This window comes from Arachis hypogaea, chromosome 15 (assembly GCF_003086295.3).
Source record: "Arachis hypogaea cultivar Tifrunner chromosome 15, arahy.Tifrunner.gnm2.J5K5, whole genome shotgun sequence".
NCBI lineage: Eukaryota > Viridiplantae > Streptophyta > Magnoliopsida > Fabales > Fabaceae > Arachis > Arachis hypogaea.
In genome coordinates this window covers 126832830-126844499 of record NC_092050.1, presented here as the reverse complement: position 1 = coordinate 126844499, position 11670 = coordinate 126832830, and positions in this window count along the sequence as shown.

The following is an 11670-nucleotide window of genomic DNA, read 5'->3' as shown; positions in this document are numbered from 1 at the left end:
AGTTCTTGAGCTTCTGCAGGCGTTTTCTTTAGGTGAATGGATCCACCTGCAGAAGTGTCCAGTGACATCTTTGATAGCTCAGATAAACCATCATAGAATATATCCAGGATGGTCCATTCTGAAAGCATGTCAGAAGGACACTTTTTGGTCAACTGTTTGTATCTTTCCCAAGCTTCATAGAGAGATTCACCTTCTTTTTGTCTGAAGGTTTGAACATCAGCTCTAAGCTTGCTCAGCTTTTGAGGAGGAAAGTACTTGGCTAAGAAAGCCGTGACCAGCTTATCCCAAGAGTTCAGGCTATCTTTAGGTTGAGAATCCAACCATAATCTAGCTCTGTCTCTTACAGCAAAAGGGAAAAGCATGAGCCTGTAGACTTCAGGATCTATTCCATTAGTCTTAACAGTATCACATATCTGCAAGAATTCAGTTAAGAACTGAAAAGGATCTTCAGATGGAAGTCCATGAAACTTGCAGTTCTGCTGCATCAGAGAAACTAATTGAGGTTTAAGCTCAAAGTTGTTTGCTCCAATGGCAGGAATGGAGATGCTTCTTCCATGTAAATTGGAATTAGGTGCAGTGAAGTCACCAAGTATCCTCCTTTCATTATTATTATTTTTGGCTGCCATCTCCTCTGCCTATTCGAAAATTTCTGAAAGGTTATCTCTGGATTGTTGTATTTTAGCTTCTCTTAATTTTCTCTTCAGAGTCCTTTCAGGTTCTGGATCTGCTTCCACAAGAATGTTCTTATCCTTGCTCCTGCTCATATGACAAGGAAGAATGGCCAGAAAAATGATAATAATAATAGAGATCCTTTATACCACAGTATAGGGATCCCTTTGTAAGTAGAAGAAGAGGGGGAGATAAAGGATGTGATGTAAAGGAAGAAACACAACTGTGAGGATTGGAATGTGAGATGAGATGTTAGGATATGAATGAATAAATAGAATAAGATGGGAGAGAAGGAGGGATAATTTTCGAAAATTATTTTGAAAAAGAGAGTTAGTGATTTTTAAAAACGATTTTTTGAAAATTGTTAGTATTTTTTTTTTTCGAAAATTTTTGAAATTAAAAATAAAAATTAATTAGTTAATTAAAAAGAAATTTTTGAAAAAGGGGGAGATATTTTCGAAAATTAGAGAGAGAGAGTTAGTTAGGTGGTTTTGAAAAAGTTAAGAAACAAACAAAAAGTTAGTTAGTTAGTTGAAACAAATTTTGAAAAGATAGGAAGTTAGGAAGTTAGAAAAGATATTTTGAAAAGATATTTTTGAAAAAGATAAGATAAGAAGATATTTTAGAAAGTAGTTTTGGAAAAGTTAAGAAACAAAAAAGTTAGTTAGTTAGTTAGTTGAAACAAATTTTGAAAAGATAAGAAGATAGGAAGTTAGAGAAGATATTTTGAAACCAACTTTTTGAAAAAGATAAGATAAGAAGATATTTTTGAAAAAGATAAGATGAGAAGATATTTTTGAAAAGATATGATAGAAATTAGTTTTGAAAAAGATTTGATTTTTTTTTTTTAAATCACAATTAATGACTTGATTCATAAGAAATCACAAGATATGATTCTAGAACTTAAAGTTTGAATCTTTCTTAACAAGTAAGTAACACACTTCAAATTTTTGAATCAAAACATAAATTGATCATGTTATTTTCGAAAATTTGGTCTAAAAATAAGAAAAAGATTTTTGAAAAATATTTTTGAAATTTTTGAAAATAACTAAGAATTTTGAAAAAGATTTGATTTTTTAAAATCACAATTAATGACTTGATTCACAAGAAATCACAAGATATGATTCTAGAACTTAAAGTTTGAATCTTTCTTAACAAGCAAGTAACAAACTTCAAATTTTTGAATCAAAACATTAATTGTTTAAGTTATTTTCGAAAATTATGATTTAAAATGAGAAAAAGATTTTTGAAAAATATTTTTGGAATTTTCGAAAATAACTAAGAATTTTGAAAAAGATTTGATTTTTGAAAAAGATTTTGAAAAAGATATGATTTTCAAATTGAAAATTTGATTTGACTCATTGGCAACAACTTGATTTTAAAAATTTTTGAAAAAGTCAACTCAATTTTCGAATTTGATGAGAGAAAAAGGGAAAGATATTTTTTTTTTTTTTGAAATTTTTATGATGCAAGAGAAAAACACTAAAAAGATGCAATGCATGAAATTTTTAGATCAAAACAATGAATGCATGCAAGAATGCTATGAATGTCAAGATGAACACCAAGAACACTATGAATGTCATGATGAACATCAGGAACATATTTTTGAAAAAATTTTAATGCAAAGAGAACATGCAAGACACCAAACTTAGAATTCTTTAATGTTTAGACACTAAGAATTCAAGAATGCATATGATAAACATGAAAAGACACAAAACAAAAAATCATCAAGATCAAACAAGAAGACTTACCAAGAATAACTTGAAGATCATGAAGAACACTATGAATGCATGATATTTTCGAAAAAATGCAAGATGCACATGCAATTGACACCAAACTTATAACATGACTCAAGACTCAAACAAGAACACAAAAAATATTTTTTTGATTTTTATGATTTTCTAATTTTTTTGGATTTTTGTATAATTTTTTTGAAAACATTTGGGAAAAAGGAAGTAATGAATTCATAGTCCTCAATCAAAATCCTGGGAATTAGACATGGCTTCATGGCCAGTCAAGCTAAAACATGTTATATGAAACACTAGAATTCATTCTTAAAATTTTTGAAGAAAAATATATTTTTGAAAACAATTTTTTTTTTCGAAAACAGGTGAGAAGATTTTTGAAAGATTTTTGAAAAATTTTTGAAAAAAAAACAAAAAGAAAATTACCTAATCTGAGCAACAAGATGAACCATCAGTTGTCCAAACTCGAACAATCCCCGGCAACGGCGCCAAAAACTTGGTGCTGTTGCCGAATCAAAAGGGAATCTGGCACTGATGTTACCGGACCAAAAGCTTGCCGAAGACTCAAACAATCCCCGGCAACGGCGCCAAAAACTTGGTGGACGAAATTGTGATCTCCAGGCTCGAACAAATCCTGGTAATGGCTCCAAAGCTTGGTGCTCTGATCTTAATTCGTAATTGTCACAACTTCGATACAACTAACCAGCAAGTGCACTGGGTCGTCCAAGTAATACCTTACGTGAGTAAGGGTCGAATCCCACGGAGATTGTTGGTATGAAGCAAGCTATGGTCACCTTGTAAATCTCAGTCAGGCAGATATAAAGTGATAATGGTGTTTTCGAATATTATATAGTAAAATAGGGATAGAGATACTTATGTAATTCATTGGTAGGAATTTCAGATAAGCGAATGGAGGTGCTTTTCGTTCCTCTGAACCTCTGCTTTCCTGCTATCTTCATCCAATCTGTCTTACTCCTTTCCATGGCTGGCTGTATGCAAGGGCATCACCGTTGTCAGTGGCTACATCCCCTCCTCTCAGTGAATAATATGCTCACGCACCCTGTCACGGCACGGCTATTCATCTGTCGGTTCTCGATCATGCTGGAATAGGATTCACCCTCCTTTTGCGTCTGTCACTAACGCCCAGCACTTGCGAGTTTGAAGCTCGTCACAGTCATTCAATCATTGAATCCTACTCAGAATACCACAGACAAGGTTTAGACCTTCCGGATTCTCTTGAATGCCGCCATCATTCTAGCTTACGCCACGAAGATTCCGGTTAGGAGATCTAAGAGATACTCATTCTAGCTTATTTCATGTAGAACAGAAGTGTTTGTCAGGCACGCGTTCATAAGGGAGAAGGATGATGAGCGTCACACATAATCATCACCTTCATCACATTCTTGGGTGCGAATGGATATCTTAGAAGCGAAATAAGAAGAATTGAATAGAAAACAGTAGTACTTTGCATTAATCTTTGAGGAACAGCAGAGCTCCACACCTTAATCTATGGAGTGTAGAAACTCTACCGTTGAAAATACATAAGTGAAGGTCCAGGCATGGCCGAGATGGCCAGCCCCCTTGATCTAAGAACCAGGCGTCCAAAGATGTCTAATACAATAGTAAAAGGTCCTATTTATAATAAACTAGTCACTAGGGTTTACATGAGTAAGTAATTGATGCATAAATCCACTTCTGGGGCCCACTTGGTGTGTGTTTGGGCTGAGCTTAAGTGTTGCACGTGCAGAGGCCATTTGTGGAGTTGAACGCCAGTTTCTGTGCCAGTTTGGGCGTTCAACTCTGGTTTTGGATCCTTTTCTGGCGCTGGACGCCAGATTTGGGCAGAAGGCTGGCGTTGAACGCCAGTTTACGTCGTCAATTCTTGGCCAAAGTATGGACTATTATATATTGCTGGAAAGCCCTGGATGTCTACTTTCCAACGCAATTGGAAGCGCGCCATTTCGAGTTCTGTAGCTCCAGAAAATCCACTTTGAGTGCAGGGAGGTCAGAATCCAACAGCATCAGCAGTCCTTTTTCAACCTCTGAATCTGATTTTTGCTCAAGTCCCTCAATTTCAGCCAGAAAATACCTGAAATCACAGAAAAACACACAAACTCATAGTAAAGTCCAGAAATGTGAATTTAACACAAAATCTATTAAAAACATCCCTAAAAGTAACTAGATCCTACTAAAAATATACTAAAAATAATGTCAAAAAGCGTATAAATTATCCGCTCATCAGCAACCCTGACCAGCATCAACGATGGCTACGTGATGACTCTTGGCTTCGACGGCAGTAGAACGGCCCAGCGGCAACAGAGGCAAGGCGCGACGATTGGGCGACACTGGCTCCGACGGCGGCGAGGCAAAACGGTAACCCAGCAGCAGCGGCTCCCTCTCGCAAACCCTCTCTCTCAAGCCCTCATTCTCGACGCTGCTGTCTCTCTCTTCGCAATCAACAGCGGCAACGACGTGGAGCTTCGACGGCGAGGCGTGGCTTGGTGGCAGCGCTACAGACAGGGTGACAGCGCAAAAGGGTGCGACGAACAGTGGCGACGGTGGTGCCAGGCTCTCCTCCAGCGACGCTCTTCCCTCACTGCTCTCTCGAATCTCACTCTCTCTTCTCCCCCTCTACCGTGTGTGAGTGTGTTTGTGTGTGCTATGTACTGAAGGTGAGGGGATGGGGAAAAGAATGGCGGGAAAGAAAAGTATTAGGTTACGATTTGTTGTGTTAAAATTAGGATTTGTGTAGAGTAAAAATATTAATAAAATAATAGAATAAAGTAATAATTTAAATTAAAATTAAGTATAAAACAATTATCTTTAAAATACCATTTTATCATCAACTTGCAAATTATTTTCAAATAAATACTCTAATTCAATAATTTAAGATAATAGGATTAGTTTTCTTTATTCCTAAAAATTAAGGTATTAAATTTTAAAAATCTGAATTATTTAAATTAAATCATAAAATCTTTATTATTTTACCATTACTAAACTTTTTAATTTAAATATAGAAATTATCCAATAATTATGAAATTAAATGAAAATCCAAATTTAATTATCAAGACTTGATTTAATTAGCCTTAATAAAATAATTTTTGAAATTAAAATTTTTAATAAATAAATAAATTGAAATTGACTCATAATGAAATTTTCTAAAAGTTTTGGGTTTTTTACAGTAGAGGTTCTTTAGATTCTCTTTAGTCTTTGTTCTCTGCTCTACTGTAGTAAAGATCTCTTTAATCTTTCATTCTTTTTTTTTTTCTTTTCTTTCTTTTAGTTATCAGTTCTTTGTTATCTTTCTTTTAATTTTCTCTTTTTAACTTCATAATTAAACTTCACACTTTGTTCTCACATTTTTCTAGATGTTTTATGAAAGGAGAATCATAAGATTCTTAGGTTAATTCTAACTTTTTAAAAATTTTAGGGAATATTACTGTTTTACTTTTTTATTATAAATTAATATCTTTAATAAAAAGATAATAGATTATATTGCTATAAGCAAACTAGTGTTAATAATAAAAGAGTATTAGCATTATTATTTTTATATCAAAACTTGTTTATTGACGTCTTATTCTAAACTTTTCGGAATTATATTTAACTTCAAGCTTTTAAAAATTTTTATGTTTATCCTAACATTTTATAAAATTACCAATTTAGCTTCATACTTATAAAATTACTAATTTAACTTCATATTTCTAAAATAACCCTAAATTTTTATAAGATATTCGGTTTATCCCGAAAGTTTTATTTTTTACTCAAAATACTCCCAAAACTTATATAAATACAAAATTAACTTCAATTTTTATTAAATTACTATTTCAATCTCAAAAATAAATTTTATTTCCATGATTATGACTTTACCAAAGGACCAAACACCATTTCCAAAATTCAAGTTTTTTGTTTAATTTTTAAATTTGTTTTTGAGCTTTACGATTACTGATTTTTTACAGCTTTCAATTTAACTTTTCAACTACCAACCCACATCAATTTTCTCAAGATTCAAATTCAAAAACAACCCCAAATATATCAAAAATAGTTTGCTTCATAGCTGATTTATGATGGCCAAATCTTAAAACATCAAAATCGACAAAATTCAACAAACTTTCAAGCACAAAATCACTTAATTTCAAGTAATAATCATCAAACCAATAATCACACATCAAGAACATATTTAATTTATATTGAAATTACCAAATTTTACCTTTGTATAATAGCTACCAAACCGAAACACCAAGAAAGCCCTTTGAATGAGAAATCGAAGAAGAAAACGTCAAAATCAATTACTCCACCTCCGAGACTCCCACCTGCCCGAACTATGCATCGAAGATCAGTGACACCACTGTTATTTCTTTCAAACAAAAGTAACATCAACGTAAAGAGGAGGAAGATACGAACACTTTAATCGGATTAGATTTTTTTTTTCAGAGTTACGGAGCCCAAAAAATCAAATGCCAAAAATTTACGGTGCCATGAAATTTTCTTTCTTTTTCTCTCATAGTTTCTTTCTTCCTTTTTCACAAGGAATGGGTCGGTCATGCATGAAGGAAATGAACGATTAATGATAATTAAGGTGATTAAGTGATACATAGGGGGTTAAATGTCAAACTTAGGTCACATGTAGTTATAAAGTTATTGAGTCAGCGATTCAAGTTATAAATATCTTAAACGGATAACTATGAAAGCTAGATATATTAAAACACAAGTAATAATATATATAGGGATAAATTTGTATGAGTTACTAATATAAATGATATTAGTAACATAATGATAAAAGATATACGATGAAGCATTAGCAAAGCTAAGTTCACCGAAGAGTACCGATATTTACTCATATCGACAAATTTTGAACTTAATAATAATATTATTAAATAAATCTTATTTTAATAATAATAATAATAATAATAATAATAATAATAATAATAATAATAATAATAATAATAATAATAATAATAATAATAATAATAATTCTTTTATCTTTCTCGAAATATCTCATTATAAAAAAATTAATAATATAAAATATCTTATTATAGTAAAATTATATAATAATTTTAATTAATCCAAACTCAAATGATAATAATAATTATAAAAATTAATTTAATTTTGCCTATTAAAATAACGCATAAAATTCTATTTAAGGTAAAATAACGCATGACCGTACCAAAAGTAAAGCGTTAGTAACCTAATTCCTATATTATCTATTTAATATTGAGCCTTTACACAATAATCTGTAGTCAACCTTTCTAAAAGGTTAAAACTTTTCCATCAAGAATAAATAACGCATATTCATATACTTAATATTAATAATACATTATAGTATTACATACAAAACTAATTACAAAACCTACCTCTTTGAATAAAACTTCAACTAATAAGGTGAGGGAAAAAATAAATCCTAACGACAACTCAACTTGAAAACATATTTTTCTATGCTCCTGTAGCTTTACAATAAGCCTTCGCATTTGTAGCTGAAAAGGGTAGAAATAGGGAGTAAGAACTAAGAAGTTCTTAGTAGGGTCAGGGTATTTAGTTAAGTCTGTTTTAATACTATACTCAGTCAACAACAATATTCAACAAACACAACAAAGCATAATAACTAAAGAATATAGAAAGTCAAGCACATCATATAAGAAAATAAAATTCACAGAAAATATGCACAAATAACTATGATGCATATCTTTTCCTAGTGCAGGTAATGAGTTCATTTGTCAGTTACATACCCGCTCTCGACATTATCTGGTAATCACATCCGAATACGGCTTTCCAGTTGGCATGCCCCCGATACACATCCCCTGTCAATACATGGTGGCTTTTCCTCGCTGACGTATGCCTGACATACTTCTGTGAACACCCTCTGTCATTATAGGCTCTGTGAACACCCCTTGTCATCACAGGTTGCGGTCCCAGGCCAAAAGTATGTCTAACAAAATCTCTGTGAATACTTCCTGTCGTCACAAGCTGCAACCTTAGGTGTAATAACCCGTATTTTGAAACTTCTCTTATAAATTATCTATGACCTATTTTATTAAATTTAACTATTTGTTTAGAAACTGTTTTATTAGATATAATTAAATTGATTTTATGATTATTGAAGTTTAAATTAACTAGGATTATCATATATATAATTTTATTAAATGTGATATTTTGCATAATTGAAACCATAGTTATCAGAATCGAGCCGGCAATCGACTTGGCTAAATTATTGGGTCACTGAATTACTGGTTCAACCGGTGGGTCACAGGTTCAACCGGTTGACCTGGTCATAATTAAATAATTATATAAAATTTATTTTTATATCAAATTAACTTATTTTCTAATTCATTAATTAATTAGTATTTATTACATTAATCAAATATATGTTAAAAAATATTAATATTAATAGATGTTATATAATTATCAATAACAAAAATATGTCATGATTAATAAAAAATTTTTGTTTATCTTTTTTTTAATTTATACATATTTAATAAAGTTTAATTTTTATTTTAATAATGATATATAATTAAAAATTAATTAATTTAAGAAAGAATAAATATAAAATAAAAAATAAATTAAATTAATATGAATACTATTTATTAGAATAAAAAGGATAAAAATATCTTAAATTTGCATGACTAACAATATTAATATATAAGTTATTAATTAGGATATGTTTAATAGTTAGTAATAATTTATTTAAAGATACGCTGTAATACAAAAAGCAAATTTGTCCAAGTGGTTGCAGGGTATGCTCCAATTTTTTGAAATGAAAGTGATGCGCGTGTGCTGACATCAGCGGTTGAATCGGTTCGGTTCGATTCTCAGTTTAGACCGGGGTTTAATCAGATTTCCGAGTTTGACCAGTTTGAATACTTGTCCGGTTAAATTGTTAATCCGGACCGGTTTGGAGTCCGATTTTTTGGTTTTTTTGGTCGAACCGACCGGTCCGGTCCGGATTTGATAACTATGATTGAAACTAGAATTTCGGTAATTTATGAATGGTAAAAATTATATGATTTAAATTAAGTGATTGATATTTTGCTAAACATCATATTTTAAATTATTAATTATGAATAATTTATGACTTATTTTATTAGAGCTTTTATTTTTAGAAATTATTTTGTTAAAAGTATTTACATTAATTTTTATGATACCTTGAGTTTACATTAATTAAGACTATTATATAATTTTACTATAATAAGATATTTTACATAATTGAAATTATAATTTTAATAATCTATTAATAATGAATATTTTATAATTTAATTTTGGTAATTGATACTTCGAGTTTAAAATCTGCCAATATGAGTAAATATCAGTACTATTCGATGAACTTAGCTTTGCTTATGCTTCATCATATATTTTCTATCCTTATGTTACTAATATCATTTAAATTAGTAACTCATATATTTTATTACTTGTATTTTAATATATCCAGTTTTCTTAGTTATCCGTTTAAGATATTTATAACTTGAATCGCTGACTTAGCGCCTCCATAATGCAACACCCAAACCCCCATGTGTCATCTAATTATTTAAGCACCATTATACCTCATTAATCATCATCATCACAAAACTGAATTGGAGAAAAGAGAGAGAAAAGGTCCGTGGGTGAGAGAGAGATTTCCATGGCAACGTTGAGCTTCCAAGCTTGATTTCTTGAGATTCATAATTCCGATAAAAAATTCAAACCGATTAAAGTGTTCGTATCTTCATTCTCTTTATGTTGACATTACTTTTGTTCGAGAGAAATCGATGAAAAAGCTGTAGCTCCTCTTGCATGTCACGGCCAAAATTGAGTGGTTGGAGGGAGTAGCCGATTTTTGATGTTTTTGTTTTCAATTTCTCGTTTAGAAACTTTTTCTGGAGTTTTGGTTATTGTGATCTTGTATGGAGGTAGGATTTGGTAAATTTTATTGTGATTTGAATGTGTTTATGTTGTTGAAATGGTGGCTAGTTGTAGTGTGATTGAAATTGAATGATTATATGTTAGTTTTGTGTTAAAATTCTGATGTTTTATAGTTTGTAATTTCGGTTCCTTGAAAAGCTAAAAAAATCAAACTGATTTATGTAAAAGTTGAGGTGATTATAAGCTTGAAACATGATGAATCCATGTGATTTAGTGGCTCGAAATTAGAATTAAACATTAAGAAAAATCGGTAACCGATAAACTCGAAAACGAATTTAAAATCAAGTATATATTTTGAAATATCACAAGAGAAGATTTTGATTTTGAAAAGAGTATTTGCCACCAACACAAATATTATTTTTGAATATGAAAATTTAATTTCATAAAAGATCGAATTAAAAATAGTAATTATATAAATTTTGGGGTATTTTGAGTACAAAGTAAAAGTTTCAGATTACACTGGATGTTTTATAAGAGTTCAAGATTATTTCTAAAAATATGAAGTTAAATTAGTAATTTTATAAAATGTTGAGTTAAAAAGTAAAATATTTAAAAGCTTGAGATTTGAAACAAAATTTCTAAAAACTTAAGAATAAAGCCTTACAAACTTGTTTTTAATATTAAAATAAAAATATTAAATATTATTAATTGTATTGGTATAATTTTATTAAAGTTATTATTACTAAATAAGAAATAAAAATAAAATAATAAGATTTCCTAAAAGCATTAGAAATAAAGTTAAATTAATAATCTTGTGATTCTCCTTCCATATGACATGTAAGAGAAAGGTGACTGAAGAGTGTGAAGTTAAGTTGAGTTACTAAAAAGAATGATAAATAGAAAAGAAAAGAAAGGGAAAAGAAAAAGTAAAAAGGAGAAAAGAGGTGAAAGATAAAGAAGAGTTTTAAATAATGAAAAAGAGATTTTTGCCTGATAAACCACTATTTTATGGTTTATCTTGTGCTCAATTGAGTGGTAGAAGAAGAGCAAGCCTTAGAAAGCAAGATTAGTAGAGAATTAAGAGATCAAACCTTCAACACATGAGCGATTAGAGTGCATACACTTCCAGTGAGGGTTCGATGCTCGATTCTTTGTTCCCGGCTTTCACGAGCTATTTTCTTTTGCAAGTTTACTTGTACCTTAATTTATGATTTGAATTAGTGAGATCTAGTTCATATTTCTTCTTGAAGGATATGTTTACTTTTAACCAAGTAGGTAGAAATATTTTGCATGTAGTTGCATTCATATAGATAGGCTGCATTTCATACATTCTACCATTCCTCTTCACCCCTTTATAGCTTCTCTTAAGCTTAGTATGAGGACATGCTAATGTTTAAGTGTGGGGAGGTTGATAAACCACTATTTT